Source organism: Felis catus, chromosome B4 (genome assembly GCF_018350175.1).
Source record: "Felis catus isolate Fca126 chromosome B4, F.catus_Fca126_mat1.0, whole genome shotgun sequence".
Lineage (NCBI taxonomy): Eukaryota > Metazoa > Chordata > Mammalia > Carnivora > Felidae > Felis > Felis catus.
Genome location: NC_058374.1, coordinates 2,535,346 through 2,561,297, shown reverse-complemented (window position 1 = coordinate 2,561,297; position 25,952 = coordinate 2,535,346). Strand labels below are relative to the sequence as shown.

The window sequence follows — 25,952 nt, the reverse complement described above, 5'->3', positions numbered from 1 at the left end:
AGTAAAAAAAAAACAAAAACAAAACACTAGAGATAGCTTTCTCTCTTCAACTTGGACATGGGACGTCTGGCTGCTCGGCACTGAGGCCCAGGGGGTTGACTAATCATCCACGGCCACCCACATGTTACAGGAAAGAGGCCAGGAAGTGACCCATTTCCTTCCCTGCAAAGCTCATATTTATATGCTTATGCCTTTCCTATCTAGGCTCACATTGAGAAAAATGTAGACCTATCCTAGTGAATTTCCATTCCTAGAAGGTTACTAAAATGTTTCTGCCAATTTTATAATTTCTAGAGGTGAGAAACTCCCAGTAGCAGGAATTAAGCAGCAGACCAATAATACAAATCATTGCTCTGAATATGAAGACATACACCCCCTTTTTTTGGAGATTTCCCTGGTCCATAGTTTCCTAGGTTGTTTTAGATCCTAATCAGACAAGTCCTGAGCTTTCCACTGACAGGAATGTTGACTTCCATGACATTTACCAAGATTTGCCCACTGAATCGTTTTTACTTAAATGTAGACACAAATGTCCTTTTATGATGTAAGGTCCACACAGTCTTCATCATAAATTTACAAGTAGTTTATTATGCCCTGTCAGTAGGAAGCTGATCTCTTGGTATTAACTGAACCAGTCACTCTGGCATGTGTTTAAGATCAGTTTTGTCCACTGGGTCTCACAACTTAGGCTTTTGAATCTTCAGTATTAACCTCACAATTGGAAAAGTTTTTGTGTTTGTTCTTACCCAAATTAACCTATGAATCTGGGTTAAAGTCCAAAGCCAAATATTTAATTGCCCTGGCTTTACATTTAGAATATATTCCTGTACTAAAGAACATTAACATGTGGACTATTCCCCAATCCTGCATCTACAATCAGAAAAGATGAATATTTCAACATTTTCTCGTTCAAATGTTGCAAGTTCTACAAATGGAGCCTGATGTGATCCTGGATTGGAAGCATCACAGTCTCCTCATACTATTTACCCCATTCTCTTTGAACTTTATATAGGATTTATTTTGATAGAGGTATTTTGGAGTTAAATGAGAAAGTCAAAAAGTTGAAATCTGACAAATGTGTGAAAGTCAGATGACATACATTTGAGTTAGGTGAATTTGGAATAAAAGGAAAGTGTGAGTTAAAAGTTTTACACACATCTCCCTCTCTCTCTGCCCTTCCCCTGCTCATGCTGTCTCTCTTGGTCTCAAAAATAAAAACATTATTATTACATTATTATTATTATTATTATTTTTTTTTTTTTTTTTACAAAGTTTTACACATAATGTAAAACATGTAAATCGTCAACCCCAATGGTCTGGTGTACAGGAGAATGGATGGAATTATAGACTGTAGTCCATATTAGTGTGACCTTGGTGTCTTTTTTTTTTTTTTTTTTTTTTTTTTTTTTTGCTTTTCTCTCAGTCTATGCAAACCTTTAAGAACCACTTGGAGGGGCCAACATGGAGGAGAAGTAGGGGGAATCCATACTTCCCGCGCCTCTCAAACAAAGAAGTGTAGAAACCAAAGGACTTTGAACACAGAAGCCTGGGAGGAAGAGAGACTAAATCTACTAGGAATAAAATGGGAAAGCTGGAAAATAAAAAAATAAAAAAAAAGGCTGCATGGGCACAGAGGGGAGGGGGCCCCTGCAGAGAGACAAAGGGAAGAGAAAGAGGGGCTAGGGTAGTGGAGGACAGTATCTGGACAGGAGAAAGACCTCAGACTGACACGGAGAGGGATCTGATCTCTAACTGCCGGATTTCTTTGGACTGGGGCTTGGGGCTGGCTCCCTGTTCACACACCTGGGGAGGAGGGGGCCTGGGTGCAGGTGTAGGTCAGGGGCTCAGTCCGCAGATGGAGAAAGCGATTCCCTCCCTGGAGGGCTGTGCAACAGTACAGAACCCGCCTCTGCATAGAGGACAGCAGAGAATCTATTGCTACAGAGATCAACGGACTAAAAAATAGTCATGAGGAATTAAAAAAATGCTATAAGTGAGGTGTAAAATAAAATGGAGACAGCTACAGCACGGATTGAAGAGGCAGGAGAGAGAATAGGTGAATTAGAAGATAAAATTGAGAAAACGGGAGTTGAGAAAAAGATTAAAAAAATCCAGGAGTATGAGGGGAGAATTAGAGAATTAAGTGATGCAATCAAACAGAACAATATCCATATCCTAGGATTTCCAGAAGAAGGAGAGAGAGAGAGAAAGGGGCTGAAGGTGTACTTGAACAAATAATAGCTGAGAACTTCCCTGATCTGGGGAAGGAAAAAGGCATTGAAATCCAAGAGGCACAGAGAACTCCCTTCAGATGTAACTTGAATCGATCTTCTGCATGACATATCATAGTGAAACTGGCAAAATACAAGGATCAAGAGAATTCTGAAAGCAGCTAGGGATAAATAGGCTCTAACTTACAAAGGGAGACCCATAAGACGACTGGCAGACCTATCTACTGAAACTTGGCAGGCCAGAAAGGAATGGCAGGAAACCTTCAATGTGATGAACAGAATACGCAGCTGAGAATCCTTTATCCAGCAAGTCTGTCATTCAGAATAAAAGGAGAGATAAAGGTATTCCCAAACAAAAACTGGAGGAATTTGTCACCACTAAACCAGCCCTACAAGAGATCCTAAGGGGCACTCTGAGTGAAATGTTGCAAGGACCACAAAGTACCAGAGACATCACTACAGGCATGAAACCTACAGACATCACAATGACTCTAAACCCATATCTTTCAGTAACACTGAATGTAAATGGACTAAATGCTCCAACCAAAAGACACAGGGTATCAGAATGGATAGAAAAACAAGACCCATCTATTTGGTGTCTACAAGAGACTCATGATTGACAGTGAAGGAATGGAGAACTATCATGCTACTGGAAGTCAAAAGAAAGCTGGAGTAGTCATACTTAAACAAACTAGACTTTAAAGGTTGTAACAAGACATGAAGGGCATTATATAATAATTACAGGGTCTATCCATCAGGAACAGCTAACAATTATAAATGTCTATGCCCCAAATATGGAAGCCCCCAAATACATAAAACAATCACAAACCTAAGCAACCTTCTTGATAAGAATGTGGTAATTGCAGGGGACTTTAATCATCTAGACATAGGATCAATAAAGAAACAAGGGCCCTGAATGATACATTGGATCAGATGGACTTGACAGATACACTTAGAACTCTGCATCCCAAAGCAACAGAATATACTTTCTTCTTGAGCACACATGGAACATTCTCCAAGATAGATCACATACTGGGTCACAAAACAGCCCTTTATAAGTATAAAAGAATTGAGATCATACCATGCACACTTTCAGACCACAATGCTATGAAACTTGAAATCAACCACAGGAAAAAGTCTGGAAAACCTCCAAAAGCATGGAGGTTAAATAACACCCTACTAAAGAATGAGTGGGTCAACCAGGCAATTAGAGAAGAAATTAAGAAATATATGGAAACAAATGAAAATACAATCCAAATGCTTCGGGATGCAGCAAAGGCAGTCCTGAGAGGAAAATACATTGCAATTCAGGCCTATCTCAAGAAAGAAGAAAAATCCCAAATACAAAATTTAACAGCACATCTAAAGGAAATAGAAGCAGAACAGCAAAGACACCCCAAACACAGAAGAGAAATAATAAAGACCAGAGCAGAAATAAACAATACAGAATCTAAAAAACTGTAGAGCAAATCAATGAAACCAAGAGTTGGTTTTTTGAAAAAAATAAAATTGGTAAAACTCTAGCCAGGCTTCTCAAAAAGGGAGAGAATCCAAATAGATAAAATCATGAATAAAAATGGAATTATTACAACCAATCCCTCAGAAATATAATTAGGGAATACTGTGAAAAATTATATGCCAACCAACTGGACAACCTGGAAGAAATGGACAAATTCCTAAGCACCCACACACTTCCAAAAACCAAGCAGGAAGAAATAGAAAGTTTTAACAGACCCATAACCAGTGAAGAAATTGAATCAGTTATCAAAAATCTAACAAATAAAAGTCCAGGACCAGATGGCTTCCCTGGGGAATTCTACCAGACATCTGAAGCAGAGATAATACCTAGCCTTCTCAAGTTGTTCCAAAAAATAGAAAGGGAAGGAAAACTTCCAGACTCATTCTATGAAGCCAGCATTACTTTGATTCCCAAACCAGAGACCCAGCAAAAAAGACCTACAGGCTAATATCCCTGATGAATATGGATGCAAAAATTCTCAAGATACTAGCAAATCGAATTCAACAGCATATAAAAAGAATTACTCACCATGATCAAGGATTCATTCCTGGGCTGCAGGGCTGGTTCAATATTCACAAATCAATGTGATACATCATGTTAATAAAAGAAAAGATAAGAAGCATATGATCCTGTCAATCGATGCATAAAAGGCATTTGACAATTCAGCATCCTGTCTTAATAAAAACCCTCAAGGAAGTAGGGATAGAAGGAACATACTTAAACATCATAAAAGCCATTTATGAAAAGCCCACAGCTAATATCATCCTCAATGGGGGAAAAACTGAGAGCTTTCCCCCTGAGATCAGGAACACAGCAGGGATGTCCCACTCTCACCACTGTCGTTTAACATAGTGTTCGAAGTTCTAGCATCAGCAATCAGACAAAAGGAAATCAAAGGCATCGAAATTGGCAAAGATGAAGTCAAGCTTTCACTTTTTGCAGATGACATGATATTATACATGGAAAACCCGACAGACTCCACCAAGTCTGCTAGAACTGATACACGAATTCAGCAGTCTCAGGATACAAAATCAATGTACAGAAATCAGTTGCATTCTTATACACTAATAATGAAGTAACAGAAAGACAAATAAAACTGATCTCATTCACAATTGCACCAAGAATCATAAAATACCTAGGAATAAACCTAACCAAAGATGTAAAAGATCTGTATGCTGAAAACTATAGAAAGCTTATGAAGGAAATTGAAGAAGATATAAAGAAATGGAAAAACATTCTGTGCTCATGGATTAGAAGATAAGTATTGTTAAAATGTCACTACTACCCAAAGCTATCTACACATTCAATACAATCCCAATAAAATTGCACCAGCATTCTTCTCGAAGCTAGAACAAGCAATCCTAAAATTTGTATGGAAACACAAAAGACTCCGAATAGCCATAGTAGTATTGAGGAAGAAAACCAAAGCAGGAGGCATCACAATCCCAGACTTTAGTCCACTACAAAGCTGTAATCATCATGACAGCATGCTGTTGGCACAAAAACAGACCAATAGAACAGAGACTCCAGAATTGGACCCCTTTGACAAAGCAGGAAAGACTTTCCAACAGAAAAAAGACAGTCTCTTTAACAAATGGTGCTGGGAGAACTGGATAGCAACATGCAGAAGAATGAAACTAAACCACTTTCTTATACCGTTCACAAAGATAAACTCAAAATGGATGAAGGACCTGAATGTGAAACAGGAAACCATCAAAACCCTGGAGGAGAAAGTAGGAAAAATAAAAACCTTCTTTGACCTCAGCCACAGCAATTTCTTACTTGACATGTCTCCAAAGGCAAGGGAATTAAAAGCAAAAATGTACAATTGGGACCTCATCAAGATAAAAAGCTTCTGCACTGCAAAGGAAACAATCAACAAAACTAAAAGGCAACCAATGGAATGGGAAAAGATATTTGCAAATGACATATTGGCTAAAGGGCTAGTATCCAAAAATCTGTACAGAACTCACCAAACTCCACACCCTAAAAACAATCCAGTGAAGAAATGGGCAGAAGACACAAATAGACACTTCCTATTGAAGACATCCAGATGGCCAACACACATGAAAAGATGCTCAATGTCACTCATCAGGGAAATACAAATCAAAACCACACTGAGATACCACCTCACGACAGTCAGAGTGGCTAAAATGAACAAATCGGGAGACTAGAGATGCTGGCAAGGACATTGCACTGTTGGTGGGAAGGCAAACCGGTGCACCCACTCTGGAAAAGTGTGGAGGTGCCTCAAAACATTAAAAATAGAACTACCCTATGACCCAGCAATAGCACTGCTAGTAGTTTACTCAAGGGTTACAGGAGTACTGATGCACAGGGGCACTTGTACCCCAATGTTTATAGCAGCACTTTCAACAATAGCCAAATTACAGAAAGAGCCTAAATGTCCATCGACTGACGAATGGATAAAGATGATGTGGTTTATATACAGCAATGTGGATGGAACTGGAGGGCGTTATGCTAAGTGAAATCAGTGAGGCAGAGAAAGATACCATATGTTTTCACTCTTATGTGGATCCTGAGAAACTTAACAGAAGACCGGGGGGGAGGGGGTGGGACAGTTACAGAGAGGGAAGGAGGCAAACCATGAGAGACTCTTAAAAACTAAGAACTGAGGGGTTGATGGGGGGGGGGGTGGATGATGGGCATGAAGGAGGGCACCTGTTGGGATGAGCACTGGGTGTTGTATGGAAACCAATTGGACAATAAGTTTCATTAAAAAAAAATCCTTTGGAAAACATACGTTTTAGCATATTTTCCAGTACACGATATAGTATACTGATAATCACCATGCTGTATGGTAGCTGTCTAGGACTTAATCTTGAACAACAAATTTTGGAACCTCTGACCAACCCTATTCCTCCTCCAAGTTCTCAGCAAAAACCATATTGCACCTTCTGAGTTGGATGTTCAGGTTCCTCATAGAAGTCCCACCGGGTAACATTTGTTCTGTGACTTATTTCAGCCGTTGTACTGTCCTCCAGTTCCATCACACTGTCACAGATGGCTAGCTTCCTTTTTTATGGCTGGAATTCCACCGTGTGTACACACATTGTTCTCTATCCATTCATCCATCAATGGACACTTAGGTTGTTTCCATGTCTTGGATACCGTGAAAAACACTGCAACGAACACGGGCTATAGAGATCTTTAAGATCTGGATTTCATTCCCTTTAGATACTTCCAAGTAGAATAACTGGGTCATAGGGGAGTTCTACTTTTAATCTTGTGAGAAACCTCCATTCTGTTCTCCAGACTGGCTGCACCAGTTTGCATTCCCACCAACAGTGCATGAAAGTTCCCCTTTCTCCACACACTGACTTTTTAATATCTGTAACAGCCATCCTGACAGGTGTGAGGTGACATCTCATTGTGGTTTTGATTTGCCTTTCCCTTATTAGTGATGTTCAACATCCTTTCATGAACTTGTTGGCCACTGTAGATCTTCGTTGGGGGAAAACATGTTTATTCAAGCCCTTAAGAGTTCTTCGCCCATTGAACAGTTGGTTGTCTCTTGTGTTGTAGGAGTTCCCTACACATTTCAGATACTGAGAGGGTTGCATCAGATAGACAGGCTGAAGATATTTTCATCCACTACTGCTCTTTGGTGAAGTGGATGGAGGAGGTCTCACGTGGGAGTCAGGACATCTTGAATGGCTTTCACTCCTGTGCTGAGATCTGAACCCTGTCTAGTTTGCCAGAAGTTCCCAACAAGGTCCTTTTAGTTTTGAAGCAGGGGGCAGCCAACAACACACAAAGGAAAAAGTTTTTCTCACACCCTCCTCCTCAAAGCACGCCTACAGTCACAAGACAAATGGCAAAGTCATACAACTGATGTCTGTAAAACCACAATGCTCTGTAACAGACGCTGGCCAGAAAGTTCTCTATGGATCGCTTCCAACGAGCCCCAGATTGAAGAGCAAGGGTTTAGGTACCACAAGCCATGGTTTTCTCCTTATCTGGTGAAAGAGGACTTTTTTTTTTTTTTTTTTTTTTTTTTTTTTTTGGTAAATGTGCTTTTAAACTGTTGAATTGTGGGATTTCTCATTTTAAGCATCTTTTCATTATGTTTATTGCTGACTTGTGGGAATAGTTCTCAGAAGCTGATTTTAGAAGCACAGCTCTGATTTATATTGTGGGCAAAACAGAACACCAGGTAAAGTGCCTTCTCCACTCCTGTTCGCCTTGTTCAAGGTAAACGTTACTGTCTTATTACCTGTGTGCTCTTCTGGATTATAAGAGAACATGTTTTAATATCTTACACAGGCAGGTAGCTGCTGGGAGATAGTCAAAGGTGTGTGTTTTCACACATACTCAGATATATACTCACCCAAGTGAAATTTTACTTTCGTAATTGTACAAACATGTAGTTTAAATGAGAATTAGAAAACGTGTGGAGGATCTAAAATGCATAGTGTCCATATTTCCTCAAAAAGAAATCCCTGAAAAGATTTTTGAAGAAATCTGCATAATGACTTTTAGCATACATTTTCTTCAGTAAGATTTTGAGCATCTACACCAGAAGGCAAAGAAATTAAATCTACAGTTTTAGGAACAGTTGAATTAAGTGGCTTTAAAAATTCTTAGGATTTTAGATTAGTTACTCCTACATATTTGAAATTCTAGAATTTTTTTCAGGTGTTTTATAAATGGATTCAGGTGATGTTTTTCTATTTAACTTATTTGTAAGATTTGTAGTATTAAGGCATGATCCCATCCTCCTCTCTCCTAGATATCGTTTTAAAATGTGCTACAAGACCAAATTTGTAACCACTGAATTAAGAATTTTACATCCATGTTAATAGGAAGGGGTCTGTAAGTCGTCTTCAAATCTGAGTTACTGGTTATTCAGTCTACCACCAACAAATAGGAAGCTGTACATTCACATGTGCAAGTGTCCTATGTAAACCTCTCCCAGGTGCACACACACATTGCCTACATAGTCATGACATTTCTTCTACGCTCTAGGAAATGGAGGTCTCATTTGGTCTTTCTCCCCCCAGATTTTAAGTTCCACGAAGCCATGAGCAACACCTCACCTTGCCGGCCATGGTTTCCTTCTTTTCTAAGCACAGAATGGGTGTTAACACCGACATGTTGAATGAGCAGAAGGTGGTGTGATGGAGGGCAGGTGACAGCTCACATAACAGACAAGCGAACACACCGGCTAAGGCTTTGCCAGGGTCGCAGACTGGAGCCCGGCAGACTTCAAACAATACGCTGTCTTGTAAATATCAGAGTTTAAGTTAGTTACCATACAGTGTCATCTTCGCTTCAGGAAGTAGAATCTAGTGATTCATCACTTACATACGACACCCAGTGCTCATCCCAGCAAGTGCCCCTCCTTAGTGCCCATCACTCATTTAACCCATCCTCCCCATCCCCCATCCCATCAACCCTCAATTTGTTCTCTGTATGTAAGAGTCGCTTATGGTTTGTCTCCCCCCGTTTTCATCTGGTTTTTCCTTCCCTTCCCCTATGTTCATCTGTTGTGTTCCTCGAATTCCACATATAAGTGATAGCATAGGATACGTCTTTCTCGGACTTATTTCGCTTAGTATAATACACCCTAGTTCCATCCACACTGCTGCAAAGGCAAGATAATCAACAAAACTAAAAGACAATGGATGGAATGGGAGAAGATATTTGCAGATGTCATATATAAAGGGTTAGTAACCAAAATCTATAAAGAACTTACCAAACCCAACACCCAAAAAAACCCAAATAATCCAGTGAAGAAATGGGCAGAAGACATGAATAGATACTTCTTCCAGATGGCTAATAGACGTGAAAAGATGCTCAACATCACTCATCATCAAGAAAATACAAATAAAAACCACCATCAGATACCACCTCACACCCATCAGGTCTAAACAACTCAGGCAACAACAGGTGTTAGTGAGGACACACAGAAAAGAGACCCCTCTTCACTGTTGCTGGGAATGTGAACTGGTGCAGCCGCTCTGGAAAACAGTGTGCAGGTTCCTAAAAAAATTAAAAATAGAACTATCCTACGACCCAGCAATTGCACTACTAGGCATTTATCCAAGGGATACAGAAATGTTGATTCAAAGGGAAACATGTACCCAATGGTTATAGCAGCACCATCAACAGCCAAATTATGGAAAGAGCCCAAATGCCCATCAACATATGAGGGGATAAAGAAGATGTGGTTTATATATATAATGGACTATTACTCGTTGCAGGTTAGAAAATTAGCATAGTTTTATTTTTTTTATACTTCTTAAATTTTTTGAGAGAGCAAGCAAGCTGGGGGAGGGCAGAGAGGGAGATAGAACCCAAAGCAGGCTCCACACCATCAGTACAGAGCCAGACATGGGGCTTGAACCCATGAACCAGATCATGCCCTGAGCCTAAATGATGAATCAGATACTTAACTGAGCCCTACCATGTGCCCCCTAAATATCAGAGTTTAGACTACATTCAGTCTTACAGGTCTGTGCTCCCTTCCCCTGTTAAAGGCACGTTGAGTTGTAGCTTGTGAACAAAACACTCAAAAACAAGACACCACAAACAACCTTTCCAACACCAAATTTTCCCCATCACGTTGACAGGCCTCTTTCAATTGATTTGATCAACTGCCCCACCAATGGTTGGTAAGCAGCCTGCAATTAAGCCTTAGCACAACAAGCGTGCAGTATTTGTTCTGAACAGATACAGAACCCCTAGGAGGCCTACAGAAAACCCTTGAAAGTCTGGTGGTCCTGGAGGGGGAGGGAGTTCTGTCAGATGCACCTCTGAGCAGTCCTGCATCCTGGGCGTTAAGGTACATAGCACCCACTCAATGGTGGTGGCACATGGGTGGCCCATGACTGCATGCCCCGAGTGGTAATGCAACAGGAAATGATGGTGCCTTCCTCCAACACTGCATGGAGGACTGAACCACAGCAAGGCACTGAGAATGACATGCATGTTCACTCCGTAACAAGCACAAAACGTAACATACAGACACATTAGCTATAGCCACCCGAGTTTTGTACAGAGGAGGGAAGTGAAATGGACCGTTGAGCTTATTCATCATCACACTAAAAATGAAGAGTAAAAGACACCATAGTGATTTTTTTTTGGGGGGGGGGGATATCTCATCTGGAGTCAATTGACAGTGATTAGAAGCTTATAAACACATGATCTGTATACATAAAATAAAAATACCTATAAAAAATGAAAACCATCTCTCTGAAGGATCCTTATTTCCTCTTTTGTATTCCCAGTGATAAATACTCAAATCCATTATTTCTGGCTTTAAATCATGTCCCTAAATACAAGTTTTATGTTGTTTAACATCAAACACTGTAAATAGCATCCCTACATTTTCAGGATTCAATTAACTTTTCCTTTCTGTAGATTCCTCTCTAAATTAGAGGTATGTTACTTTCCAGTATATATATTTTTTTTCAACGTTTATTTTTGGGACAGAGAGAGACAGCGCATGAACGGGGGAGGGGCAGAGAGACAGGGAGACACACAGAATCAGAAACAGGCTCCAGGCTCTGAGCCATCAGCCCAGAGCCTGACACGGGGCTCGAACTCACGGACTGCGAGATCGTGACCTGGCTGAAGTCGGATGCTTAACCGACTGCACCACCCAGGCGCCCCATTTTCCGGTATTTTCAACTTTTTATATTAATCCTGAATTTTATTTATTTCATTATCTATAGGTATTATCTATTGACTATTTTGTAGGATGGTGACATCAATACCCCCTTCACTAGGAGGGCTCATGAAAACTGCATACCTATCACCTATCTATGTGATGTGATAGGATCACTTTTTCTACACAGAGGCCCACTAGATAACCCGACAAGAAAATAGCAGTTGGTAATAAGAACACTTTTAATTAGGGCGAGTTTTCAGATTCTGTCCTGAGTCAAACAAAAATTTGATGATTTTTGAAACTTAATTGTGAAGCAGGCACCCTCAGCTACCACACTCCATCAGAACAATAAATGGGATTTAAATGGAGAGCTCTGCTCCCAAAGATTCCCGTTTTCTGTCCATTTCCCTGTTTCTCAATGCTTCTGCTCAATTCTTTGTATGTTAAAAACTAGGCTATCGAAATATAATGCCAATTTAAGGTACAACAATTATTTATATTAGCATTACTGGGAAGAAAAAAATGCGATGTGGTAAATTAATCTTTGTGTGGCAAAGTACTTCTTAAAATAGGTTTTCAGCGTGCATGGTAATGAACTATTGCTATCTCGGCCGAACAGACATCTTGAAATAACTATGTCCGAAGTTGTTTAAAATCCGTTCCTGAAAATTTCAGTTTCAGCAACGCAGGGAAGACGGATTTCTCAGTTATAGCACCCAACAACACGAGCCCCCCCTCCCGCTCCCAAATCCTTCACTCCACGCAGGGACTCAATCAGCAGTGACTTTTACATGCCTCCCTTTGACCTTCCCATGATCATGATGGTGCCCGGCTGCCAAGGATCAATCAGCCCTTCATAAAGGCGGCAGCCTCCGGATTCATTTCCTATTATTAATTTTACAAGTTAAAAAGACAAGCAAGACAGGATTGCTCTCGGTGCTGTTTGCTCCCCTAAAATTACTTGCTGTGGACAATAAACAAATTTCCAATTTGGTGAGGCTATAAACGTGCAGGCTTCATAAAAATTAATTTAAATGGATGTGATGGAGTTCGGGATTGTACAGATTAGGCAGACGCCTGTCGTTCTAATTGCCTGCTCGGTCCCTCTGTCACTCAAGAACACCACAGCTGCAGCCGCAGGCTCATCACTGCCTAATTCTCAGATCAAATTCCCATCTTCCATATACCCTTTAATAAGGCTCTCATTCTCCGTCTTTTAGCCTTAATTACCACTCCCTGTCTCCCCTGACAACCAAATTAGAAGGTACATGCTACAGCTCCATAATGATCATCATCATCATAATACTTTAAAAATCAAACTACTCGACTGTAAATCCAGACTAACCTTGTCAAGGTTGGAGGTCTTCTGACAACTAGATTTTCTATGGATAGCTTCAGCACTGGAAGATAAGAAATACAATTATATAATCTCCTATTGATTTTTTTCTTCTCTCCTCCCCCCCTCACTATTATGTACAATTACCTGAGAAGTTGAAGATAGAAGTGGAAAATTTACAGTCACCCGAAGCAGCAGGTTTTAACTCGTGGTTGAGTACAGGAAATTTCTATCGGGTGGGGGCAGGGAATAAGCCATGGCCACCTGTGTGATGAAAAGACTTTTGATTTTGTCACAGGGCCTTCTGAATCTCCACAGGGACTTTGCTTTTTGTGTGACTTTGTGAAGGTCGGAGGATCCGTCTGACATTGCTGGATCTTAAATATCACCAGTTGGCCACGGTACCTTTACAGATACACCAGGATTCTAGTTTGGGGCTGCGTCCTAACAAACAGGTGACCTCTATTTCTCAGGTGTTTTTAACCATGGTTATAATTTTTCCATCAGGCTGCTTGCTTCTAATATTTTGGTTTTGAGATACATAACCTTCAGATCTCCCCTCATGAGCCCCTTGGCATGAACATCCAAATTTGGTTTTTATTCTCTTTATCGGCATCAGGACCTTCCCTCAACCACCTGTCTGAATTCCTACCACCCAGGACTCCCTCCTGACCAGCACCATTTTCCATTAACTCCTACGGGGAGGGTGGTTGGTGGCGGGGAGGGTGGTTGGTGGCAGGGAGCAGAGACCCGTTCGGATGCTAGTGGTGCGTGGGTGGTGGTTGGTGGCGGTCAGTGATGGGGCAATCGTTGGCCATGTTGTTACTTTTGTCAAGTCACATGATAGTCTTGACTAAAACCATGTTTCCTTTTCATTGCTTCTCTCCATGTTCTCCTTCATTTCCTCTCCCCCATTGATCCTGCCTGTGGACTCGTAGTGATGTAGAAACAATCTGGGCTTTTAGAAGATTAAGTCCGATCTTACTGACATCCTGCATAATTTATAGCAAACCTTCCAGCCTCCGTGAGTGGAGATGTCAGAGGAAATATGTCTGAAGTATTTTTCAGCTTCTCACCGGGCCTCACAAATCAAAGATCTCCTCAATACCTAAATATAACTACAGAGTTGGCTTTTGCCACCAGATGTAAAGTAAGGCAATTTTTATAATGCTTTGGGATATGTGTAATATCACATATTCATATATTTGCAGTCGTGCCTATGCTTGGCTGAATTTTTCATTTTTAGTGGAGATATTGATCATCACAAAGGTAGAGCCAAAGCAGAAGCTTCTGAAACTTAAGGGGATTTTCCAGAGTCACTCTGTCAGAAAGCTAACAGATAGGTAAACATAATTCAACAGGAATGCATTTATTCCTCCGGAAGAGATTTACGAGGAGTCGAAGGGAATTCGGTTTAGTACTAGGATAAGAACACAAAGCAGCCGGTGCCGTCCAGTATTACTAGGGTGGGCCGTGGTAATGATTGTAGGAGCAAAGAGCCTTCCAATAGTACACCTGACATAGTCGATCTGGAACAAAAACCAGCAACGGGATCGTTGATTGTGGCTGAGGAAGTCAAGGACGGTGGGAGCAGATGTGCAAGGCAGTGTTTCTGCAGATAAGGGGAGCCCGCCAGAAGACCAGAACTTCAGACCTGCGAGCCTTTAATTACCACGATGCCCATATTGATCCGGGCATCAAGTGCAGAGATGAAGGCCGGGGAGCAGACAGGGCAAGCAGGGTGGCTGGTTTTTTTTTTGTTTTTTAAGCAGTTTATCGAACTATCTGCATGGTCTCAGGCGATTCTCACTCTAATCCCAGGCAATTGGAGGAGCCTTGGGGAAGCAAAAACGCAATGAGACCTTGACTGAGGGAGGCTTCCCTTAGAGATGGAGATGATTTATGGTGAGAAAACACACACAGTCCGGGTCAAAAAGCATCGAGAGAGATTAAAAGTCAAAGTGCTACTCACAAGTGACTGGGAAGCCATCTGAAAGTGACGGGGCATTTGGAAATCACCCCGTGACAACTTGAGAATCACAAACTTAACTCTGGGATAATTGAAGGGAATGCACCAGATGAATACTAAGAAGAGCCACCAAATACTGGCCTGGCCACCAGACAGGTCCCTGTTCAGGAACATCTATACATTAATGTAACTCTCCCTACCGGCTTATGAATTAGAGTCTCTCGCCCACATGCGTTAGCAATGAAGTTAATGGATGTTCAGCCAGAAGAAATTTCCCCACGGACGTAGTTAATAGCCAAGATGGGTTTTTAAAGGACAAGCTGCCACCATATGGAAAAAAGCTGAACAAGTAGGAAAATGCCGAGGCCTTGACAGCTCAGATTTCCGGATACTGTGGTTACAGATGGTTTGAGCAACCAAGGGTCAAAGATGGTCTTATGTAACTGCGGGATATGGAGCTCCCTCCTGTTTGCGTCCGTGTGCACAGGCATTTGACAGGATACACAGGAACATCAAACTCACCTGGATGGAAGTGCGAGCATCCTCATAGTCTAGCCGGATGGCCTTGTGAAGTATTTAACCATGCTGTACCTCAGTGTCCTCATCTGTGAGCCAGAGGATGATTATGGCTCTCTTGCTGCACCGCAACGAGAAGTTAGCGCCTGTGGGGCGTTTGGGAGACCACTCGGACTACTCACACTCCACGAAGGGGACAAGGCTGTCCTTGACGGCCAAGTAAAATCAGCCGCGTCAACACTGGTTCCAGGACCTCAAGAAACGATGCAGCACCAGGAGGAAACGTTTTTGCGCTCCTCTCTGAAACAAGATGGTTGAGGAGGGGACTGGGGACCAGTTCAAATCTGGAGATTTTTTGCATCAAAATTAGCAACTTGCCTTTCATTTGAGCCTCATCCACTCACGAACAGGGGTGGTTATAGTTACTGCAGAGGCAGAGACTCAAAACCACTCCTGTTCGTTCAACCTCGCCAAGCCCCTCACACCAAGCACGCCTCTAGCTTATGGGGATCAGCCTCCCACACCCCCAGTGAACAACTGTATGTGCTCATTTTTATTATTCAAAGGAGCTAAATCTTTTGAGGCTCCAAACCATGATCTGAAATTACTAAAATGCCAGCATAAACATATAGGCATTATAAATGACCCAGCACATTAGTAAGCCCACTGAAATACCAGCACATGCCCTCCCCATCCACACGTGATACTTCATTTTGATTCAAACGGGGGGGGGGGGATTCTAATTATCCTTCTTGAATAATCACCTAGAATTAGAGACCTCTCCCATGCCAAGAATACTTCGATCCTGGTCATAAAAAGCAGAGACCAGGAGAGTCTGAGAGGGACTGCCAGGAGAGCTCTGTTCTGACAGCTACACGGCGTCTCCAGGCCATTTTAGGGGCCCGGCACAGGGCCTGTAACCACTGCCCACAAACCCGCGTTCGGGAAGTCTGGGCTGGAGCACAGGTCTCCGTTCTCAAGGAAGTCTGAGGGGGACTATACCATCAAGGTCACAAAGTTTAAACCACGGGGAATTTTCTAGAACATCCGTCACTTGCAAGGCCTTGGCAGAGGCCCTGTCAAAGGACACACTTGACCAGGTACTCTGTGAGGTTTGCTAAGGCGAAATATTCTCTCTCCTCCTGCCAGTGCCCCTTGCTCGGTCAGAGGGCTGGCCGCCGGTCTGAGCAAAGCCTCTCCTGTGCCATTTCCCAATGGGGGCTGTGGGGACTCGGCTAGGGAACTTCAGGTTCAGGGGGACGTGGCTTTGTGAGAAAAGTCCTCACATCGCAATCCGGTTAGAAGCTAGGGACAGCTTCTAGATCACTCACTGCCCCATTTTTTCCCGTGGTTCTACGGGGCCAGACCTGGAGTGTGTGTGTAGGGCTGGAGCAGGGGGAGGGGGTGAGCAAAAGGTGGTGATCCTGCGGCCCAGGCCAGAGTGAGCGAGCACACACGCACACAGAGAAACAGGGTTTGCAATGCAGCGAGGCAGAAGCCAGCTCACAGAAATCATGCTCAAATCCTATAGCTCGTAAAATGCATACTTGACAGGCTCCCCCCCCCCCCCGCCCAAGTAACAGTCCAGAAATACTTGTAGGACATTACCAACATTTTAAAAATTTAATGCTCATTTTTGTGAGAGAGAGACAGAATCTGAAGCAGGCTCCAGGCTCTGAGCTGTCAGCACAGAGCCCAATGTGGGGCTTGAACCACTGAACTGTGAGATCATGACCTGAGCCGAAGTCAGACGCTCAACCGACTGAGCCACCCAGACACCTCCTGGACAATACCAACATTTAAATGATCTGACATTTCAAAAAATTTCTATCAATGGTTTTAAGACCAAGCTTCTAACTCCCTGTGTAGAAAATCCCGTGAATGGAGAAGCTAGTCCAGACAGCAGCACACACAGGGGAAGTGGGCTCAAGATGTCCGTGAACACAAGGACTTCGTCACTTCGTGTTGTTTGGTGTTCAGTGTGATCTCACATGCTGGATCCCAAATGTACTGCCCTTCCTAAATAATTTCACAATATGATTTTTCTTAAAGGAACCCCCTTCCAGTTATAATGCTAAGAATCAGACCCACCCTTTAAGAAAACCTGGGAAGGTTTTAAAACAGAAGACATACAGTTATTTGAAAGCCAAGGCTACAGAACAAGGGTTGGCAAAGTCCTGCAAAGCCCAGACCATTTCCCATGTGGCCCGTTTTCTGAAAAAGTTTGCTCATCTCTGATAGCATGTGACATGATCAACATCTACGTACAGGCTCTCACTCCTGGGAAGGACCATTGAGAGTCTGCTAAAGTTTAAAAATAACGTTTAAATAAAATGTGTAAAATAAACACCGTATGTTAAATAACCATGCCCCATTATACCTTAGATTTAAGCAGAAAATCCAGGGATGCTTGGGTGGCTCAGCTGGCTGAACTTCCAACTCTTGATATCTGTCATGATCCCAGGGTCATGTCAGTCTCTGCACTAAGCACAGAGCCTGCTGGGATTCTCTCCTCCTGTGCCCTGAACTCACTCTGAAATGAAAAAAAGAATAAAGAGAAAAGCACACTCAAGAGCATGTATTTAGAGCAGGTAAGTTGATTTTCATAGCAAAAAAAAAAAAAAAAAAAAAAGTTGAAGATACCTTAAGGTCCTTACATTCCTGCCAGCTTTAGACCAATTAATCCCATGCTGCCTTTTAAAGGTCTTGTGATTTCCAATCCGAAAAGTTTTCATCCAATATTTTTATGGATTAAAACTCACTTTGCATTTTTTTTTTGAGAGAGAAAGGGGGAGTGGCTGAGGGAAAGAGAATCCTAAGCAGGCTCCGAGCTGTCAGCACAGACACCAATGCAGGGCTCAAACTCGTGAAGTGTGAGATCAGGACCTGAGCTGAAACCAAAGTCAGATGCTTAACCAACTGGGCCACTCAGGTGCCCCACTTTGTATTTTTTTAAATCCAGCATGAAGTCAAAGATGGATATTTGTATAATACTAAGAAAATACATTTTTAATCTTAGTTAAGTGTTTATAACTCTCAAAATCCCCAAACCAAGTCTCCTTAATGGTTTATTCAGGAGGAAATTAGAATTTTCAGTAGAGAAAACACACTAACATGCGACAAACGTGGCCCAGCGTCCACACACTCCCACACATGTGGTTCTGAAATCGTTCTTTATTGCTCCTGAAAATAGAGAAAAAAGATAGCTTCAGAGTGTGTCCCTAATTAGTATAGGCCTTGGCTTTCTCTGCATTCTCAATGTGATGTTAATAAAGGGTCGCTGCTTTCCGACAAAGACATCTCCCACACTTGATACTGAAGCCATAATTAAAATGGAAAAATTGCCCAGCCATGAAGAGTAAAGCAGAATATAGGAGAAAACACATTTTTTATCACCTTGAGGTTTGGTGAGATGAAAAACAGTATTTTTCCCAGAGCCAGTCTCAACTGGTCACAGGACACAGGACACTTTTGCCCACAGATGTGCCACAGGTAGCATCCGGTCTGCCGTCCCAGGAACACAGGTGGTTTTCTGAAGGTCTGATCACAATCCTCTCAGTGTAACGTGAATCCTTTTATGTAACATCTCACCCATCCCGGGCATTCGCTGAAGGATGGCACAGCCTCAAGAAACAGTCTGACTTTAGGAAAGCCATTAAAGCTTTTACAAATCCACTGGGAGGGATCTCTTGTTCAGACCCGCAGTCCGAGTCCTTCTGGAAGCTCTTCACAGGTAATTCATGCTCCCACACGGCAGCTGGTCTCAATATCCCACAACAAAACCCTCTCCTTGCTCTGGGAAGGAGTCCAGATTGGGTTGCACAGCACAAGAGTATGGAAACTCAGAATCAAGGATGTGCCCTTTCTGCACTGAATATTTCTGGAGACTGGAGACAGTCCTGATCAACAGTGGGTCAATATACAAGATTATATAGGATTGTATTCAATCCCAAGTGAACAGCTAGAAAAGAACTTAAAAAAGGGATTTGGGGATTTCTGAAAAATATTTTGGGCTTCTGGGGGAAAAAAGGCAGAGTAGGACCCTAAGCTTGCCTGTCCCATGGATATACCTAGAGAACACATCAGTGTAAATAACCCGGGAAATGACTGAAGATGGGAGAACTGCCCACAGCTGCATGTGGAGAAGAGGGCAGGAAGGGCAGAGACACGGTAGGCAGCTACATGGAACCACGGGACAGTGTGTGGGAGGGGCTGTGCAGGCACAGGGAGGGGTGATGGGAGAGGACCAGACCCCACCCCAGGCACCAGGATCCGCACCGGGAAGAGGAATCCCCATAACATTAGGCTTTGAAAAGCAGAGGGGGCTTAACTTCAGGGGTTCTCACCATCAGTGGAATTAACACCATCAGTAGAATTTTAAAAGTCAGCAGGCTCAGCTCAGGCAGAGCCAGGCGGTGAGAGGAAACGGAGTCCGCGCCCTTAAAAAGACAGAACAAAGAGCCCTACTGAGACGCGGCATAGAAGCAGCAGTTTGAAAAAATGCCTGGGGTCTACAGGAGGGATAGCGGTTTACTAATCTCAGATCGTGGGCTGGAGGGGCAGGAATCTTTGGGAGACTCTTCCAAGAAGAGGGCTGGCTGGCACTATTCCCCACCCCCACTCCCACCTGGATACACCCACACCTGCAGGAACCAGCACAATGTGAAACCTTGCTAACACTGCCCACCCAGACCTTGTTCTCTTCTGTGGACCCACCCCCTTTCCCAAAGCAGCCTGCCTCAGTCCCCTCTGGCAGTGGACACTTCACAGACCCTGAAGACGGTCTGCCTCCATCCTCCGCACCACGGACACACTCCCCCGAGCACTGCAGAGCTTCCTCAAGCAGCTCCAGCACACCCCCCCATCCCCCAACAGACCTGCACAAATCTTGCCAGCACCATGCACTCTGCCCTTGTGATGTCCTGTGGACCCGCCCCCTCCAACGTGACCTCGGCAGGAGTCCATCCAAAGTCACGCCGCAAGCACGGCAGTGCGCAGGCAGCCTCGACAGGGGCCAACACCACTCCACAGGGACCCAGGCCTTGGGGAGAGGGGAAGAGAACCACACACACCAGTCCAACTGCAGCCCCAGCAGGGGGCTGGGGGCAGACATCTGGTGTGACAGCAGGCTGCACCCACCGACAAAAGCCTCTCTGGAGAACAAGGAAAACACGCCGCAGCTGTGGCAGACACCTGGTCAGACTCTGCTCAAGCCCAATGCATCCCCAGGCTGGCCCCCGCATGCAAGGACCAAACCCTCCCCGTAACAGGCAAAGGGAGCCCTTGTAGAGGACCAGACTCCAGGAAAAGTCCACTCAGCCAAAGCTCAGCTAAAAGAGTAGGACACACACACACACAAGACCCTCCTGAAAAGCCAGGTTTTGGTGAACAGGGGAGACCACACTCCAGGGCAGGACAGGACCTCACCTTCAGAATGATGCTACTTTCAAGAACAGGGGCCAGAACTGACTTACCTAACACACAGAAACAGACACAGAGTGAGACAAAATGAAGACACAGAGGAATATGTCCCAAGTGAAAGGAAAGGACAAAGATCATAGAAATAGCAACACAAAATAGAGGTAAAGTAATACGAGTGATAGAGAACTTAAAGTAATGGTCAAAGACACTTCCTGGACTTAAGATTGGAGGACATCAGTGGGACCCTCAACAAAGAGAAAGAAAACAAAAGAACTAGAGACCAAGAACTCAATAAATGAAAGTAAAAATCCACTAGAGGCAATAGATAGACTACAAGAAACAGAAAAAGGGATCAGCAACCTGGAGGAGAGTAATGGAAGGCAATTAAGCTGAACAGGAGAGGGGGAAAAAAATGGAAACAGATTTAGAGAACCCAATGACTCCATTAAGCAAAATAGCACTTGTATTATAGAAATCCCAAGAGAAGGGGAAAAAAATAGTTGAAAATTTACTGAATCTGGGGAAGGAAACAAATCTAGATCTAGGAGGTACAGAGCGCCCCCAATAAAAATCAACCCAACGAAGTCCACACAAAGACACATAATTAAATTGGCAAAACAGTGATCATTTTTAAGCAAAGAAAAACTGTTACATACAAGGGAAACCCCATAAGGCTATCAGCTGTTTTTTCAGCAGAAACTGCAGGCTAGAAGGGAGGGGCATGACATACTCAAAGTTCTCAAAGAAACAAAACCCTGCAATCAAGAACACTCTAACCAGAAAGAAATTCACCAGAACTAAACCAGCCCTATAGGAAATGTTAAAAGGATGCTGAGTGGAAAGAGAAAGGCAATAACCAGATTAAGTATGAAGCACAAAAGCATTAAAGTTTATCTATAAACATCAGTCAAGGGATTCACAAAATAAAATGATGATGAATAGGACACCATCTGCCTAAAACACGGTGGGGCCAAAATAGGTTCAAACTGAAGCAACCATCAACTTCATATAGACAACTATATGTATAGAATATACAAGCTTAGGGATACCCACAAACCAAAAACCACTGATAAAAAACAAAAAAAAAACAAAAAAACAGTAAGGAATCCTCCTACATCGGTTAAACAAGACAGCAAACTGAACAAGGGCAGGAATGGAAGGCACAGACAGGAACCACAAAAACAATCACAAAACAAGAAATCACACAATAGTAAGTACACACCTATCAATTAAGTTGAATGTAACCAAAATGAACCAAAAGCTTCAATCAAAAGACACAGTGTAACTGAATGGATTAAATAAAACAACCTATATGCTGCCTACCGGAGACTCCTTGCAGACATAAAATATACTTTAAAACAAAGACAGTAACAAGAAAGGAGGAAGGACACCATATAAAGGGAACAATCCAACAAGATAGAATTTTAAATATTTATGCACCTAGCATGGTAGCACCTGAATACATAAAGCAGCTAATAAGAAAGTAATCAATAGTAATACAATAGGGGACTTCATCCCAACAAGAAATCGATAAGGTAATGACTTTGAATGACACATTGGGCCAAATGGACAGCACATATATACATTCCATCAAAAAACAGCATACACATTCTTTTCAATTGCACATGGAACATTCTCCTGAATAGAGCATATATCAGGCCATAAAACAAGTCTCAAATTTAAGAAAATCAAAATCATACTATGCATCTTCTCCAACTACAACTGTATGAAACTAGAAATCACAAGATAAAAAAACTAGAATACACACCACATGGAGATTAAACCTTAGGATACTAAATAGCCAATAGGTCAAATTAAGCAATCAAAGAAAAAAAATCAGAAAACACATGGAGCAGCACCAGGGTGACTCAGTTGAGTGTCCGACTTCGGCTCAGGTCATGATCTCACACTTCATGAGTTCTAGCCCTGCATTGGGCTCTGTGCTGACAGCTCAGAGCCTGGAACTTGCTTCAGATTTTGTGTCTCCCTCCCTCCCTCTCTCTCTGCCCTTCCCTGCTCACATGTGTGCATGCTCTTTCTCTGAAAAATAAACATGAAAAAATTAAAATAAAAAGTACATGGAGACAAATGAAAACACAGAGGTCCAAAATCTTTGGGACAGAGTGAAAGCATTTCTAAGAGGAAAGGATATAGCAATATAGTCCTACATCAAGAAACCAGAAAAAACTAACCTTATGCCTAAAAAGGATCTAGAAAAAAGAACAAAGCCTAATGTGAGTAGAAGGAAATAAAGGGCAGAAATACATGATGTAGTGACTGAAAAAATAGAAAATAAGTTGATGAAACCAAGAATTGACCCTTTGAAAAGATTAGATTGACAAACTCTTAGCCAGACTCAGCAAAAAAGAGAAAGGACCCAAATAAAATCAGAAATGAGAAGTAACCACTGACACCACAGAAATACAAAGGATAAGAGAACAATATGAAAAATAATATGCTAACAAACTCGGCAATCTAGAAGAAACAGGCAAGCTACTAGAAACATGCAATCTTCCAATACTGAACCAGGAGTTAATAGAAAATCTGAATAGACCAATTGATTATAAACAAAGTTGAATCAGAAAACAAAAAAACTACCAGACATTGAAAGAATAGTCCATACCCATCCTCCTCAAACTAGTCCAAAAAAAGAGGAAAGCAAGCTTCCAAGTACATTCTATGAGGCCAGCATCACCCCAATACCAAAACCAAAGACACCACACAAGAAAACTACATGCCAATATCCCTGATGAGCAAAGATCCACAAAATCATCCAACACAATCGTGGGCTTTATTCCCAGGATGCAAGGATGGTTCACAAATCAACGTCACACGCCAAATCAAGAAAATGAAGGACAAAAGTCATACTATCATCTCGACAGAGAAAATGCATTTGACAAGACGCAGCATCTGTTTGTGATAAAAACCCTCAACAAAGTAGATTTAGGGGAAAAATACCTCAACATAATAAAGGAGATCCATGAGAAATCCACAGTGAACATAAATACTCATTGACGAAAAAAAATTCGCTCTTCCCCTAAGATCAGGAACAAGACAAGGATGTCCATGCTGGGAACACTGAACAGCCACATGCAGAATGAAACTGAACCACTTTCTTACACCATGCCCAGACTGAAAATGGATTTGGAACCTAAATGTAAGACCTGAGATAATAAAAATCCTGGAAGAGAGCACTATAGGCAGTAATTTCTCTGATGCATCTTTCTAGAGGTCTCCTGAGGCAAAGGAAACAAAAGCAAAAACTATTGGGACCACACCAAAACAAAAGCATTCTGCACAGCAAAGGAAACAATCAACAAAATTAGAAGACAACCCACCGAATGGAAGAAGGTATTTGTAAACAACATAACCAATAAAGGGTTAGCATCCAAGAGTGATAAAGAACTTACGTGCAGAGGACCTGAATAGACATTTCTCCAAAGACAACGTTCAGATGGGCAACAGACACGTGAAAAGATACTCCACATCACTCACCAGGGAAATGAAAATCAAAACCACAATGAGGTCTCACCTCACACCTGTTCGAATGGTTAAAATACAAAACGGTAAGTGTTGGTGAGGGCAGAGAGGGAACCCTCTTGCACTGCAGGTGGCAATGGAGACTGAGGCAGCCTATATGGAGGCTCTGCAAAAAGAATAGAAATACCAATGGACCCAGTAATTGTGCTGCATATTTATCCTCAAAACACAGAAACACTGGGGCACCTGGGTGGCTCAGTCAGTTAAGCGTTCATCTTCAGCTCAAGTCATGATCTCACAGTCTGCAAGTTCGAGCCCCGTGTCAGGCTCTGTGTTAACAGCTCAGAGCCTGGAGCCTGCTTCAGATTCTGTGTCTCCCCCTCCCTCTGCCCTTCCTCTGCGCATGATCTGTTTCTCTCAAAAATAACAAACATTAAATAATTTTTAAAGATACAAAAACACTAATTCAAAGGGATACATGTGCCCGTATGTTCATTGCATTATTTGCAATGAACCAAGTCATGGAAACAGTCTAAGTATCCATCAATAGATGAACAGATACAGAAGATATATACACACACATAATGGATTATTCGCCCATTACAAAGAATGAAATATTTCCTTTTGTAATGACATGGATGGATCTAGAGGGTATAACAGGAAGTGAAATAAGTCAGAGAAAGACAAATACCGTATCATTTCACTTATGTGGAATTAAATGAAAAAAAAAAGACAAACCAAGAAACAGATTCAACTCTAGAGAACACACTGACAGTCACCAGAGGGGAGGCGAGTGGGGGATGGGGGCAGTAAATGATGGGGATGAAGGAGGGCACTTACCTTGATGAGCACGGAGAAATGTACAGCATTGTTAGATCACTGTGTCGTACACGTGAAATAGAACATGGTAGGTTAACTACACTGGAATCATAAATGAAAATATTTTGAAGTGACATTCATATTTAATGCAAGTTAGGTAACATTACTCAGTCCTTTCTGTGACTAAGAACCAGGAGTCCACTGAAGAAGGCTCTCTCAAATATTCCAATGCTAATATAAAATATATCATGCAACTATCATCTTTAGAAATATTTCTAATTCTGGATAGCAAATTCAGATTTTGTGAGCACTATTTTTAAAATGTTTTTTGAATATTTTTGAGAGAGAGAGACAGAGCATGAGCTGGGGAGGGGCAGAGAGGGAGGGAGACACAGAATCCGAAGCAGGCTCCAGGATCCGAGCTGTCAGCACAGAGCCCGATGCGGGGCTCGAACTCACGAGCTGTGAGATCAGTCAAACGCTCAACTGACTGAGCCACCCAGGTGCCCCTTGTGAGAGCTATTAAGCTCTATGTTTCTGCTTGGTAATACCGAATAAACATTAGTTTATGCGTTAACATGTAGTCTAACTTGAAAGTCCTTTACTCAGCTATTTCTAAGTCCTTAGTAACACTTTACTCACTTTGTGGAGAGAGATTTTTTAGTAAGGATGAATCCAGACTAAATACACAGAACATAATCTTAAAACGGGCCAAGTCTCTCAGAGTGTCAGGATCGTGGCACGAATTTAGTGTTTCACTGAAGATTCCAACAGACATTTGTAAAATATCCGGTAACAGTACCTAATTTTAATCGTTTACATTAATTTCAGTCCACAGTCCCTAAGCAAGAGCTTCATGGTCCCCTCCAACACAGGGACAGAAAAGTTTCCAGTTAGTGTTTGTTGATCAAATGAACGACTCTCCAATTACATCAGCTGGTTCTGAAGTGTTTACCAAAGTGATTGTGTAGAACAGCACATGCGGAAAGCCATTACACATTTCGTCTTTCTAAAATTTAAGAGGT

At 42.2% G+C, this 25,952-nt stretch overlaps 1 long non-coding RNA gene across 3 annotated transcripts; it reads right to left on the bottom strand.

Moving 5' to 3' along the window:
- Positions 1-6,411: 6,411 nt before the first annotated feature.
- Positions 6,412-25,228, bottom strand: LOC123386417. 3 transcript variants are annotated; one of them, XR_006600235.1, is made up of 11 exons: positions 24,949-25,228; positions 24,161-24,274; positions 19,554-19,646; positions 18,604-19,106; positions 18,322-18,390; positions 17,851-18,098; positions 17,588-17,740; positions 15,214-15,507; positions 12,870-12,986; positions 12,732-12,786; positions 6,412-8,991 (listed from the first exon to the last, which is right to left on the bottom strand). It is a non-coding gene; the product is annotated as an uncharacterized LOC123386417 (long non-coding RNA). The 3 variants fall into 3 exon arrangements; XR_006600236.1 differs by lacking the exon at positions 6,412-8,991 and adding an exon at positions 11,611-12,350; XR_006600234.1 differs by lacking the exon at positions 6,412-8,991 and adding an exon at positions 11,611-12,271.
- Between the last annotated feature and the right edge of the window lie 724 nt (positions 25,229-25,952).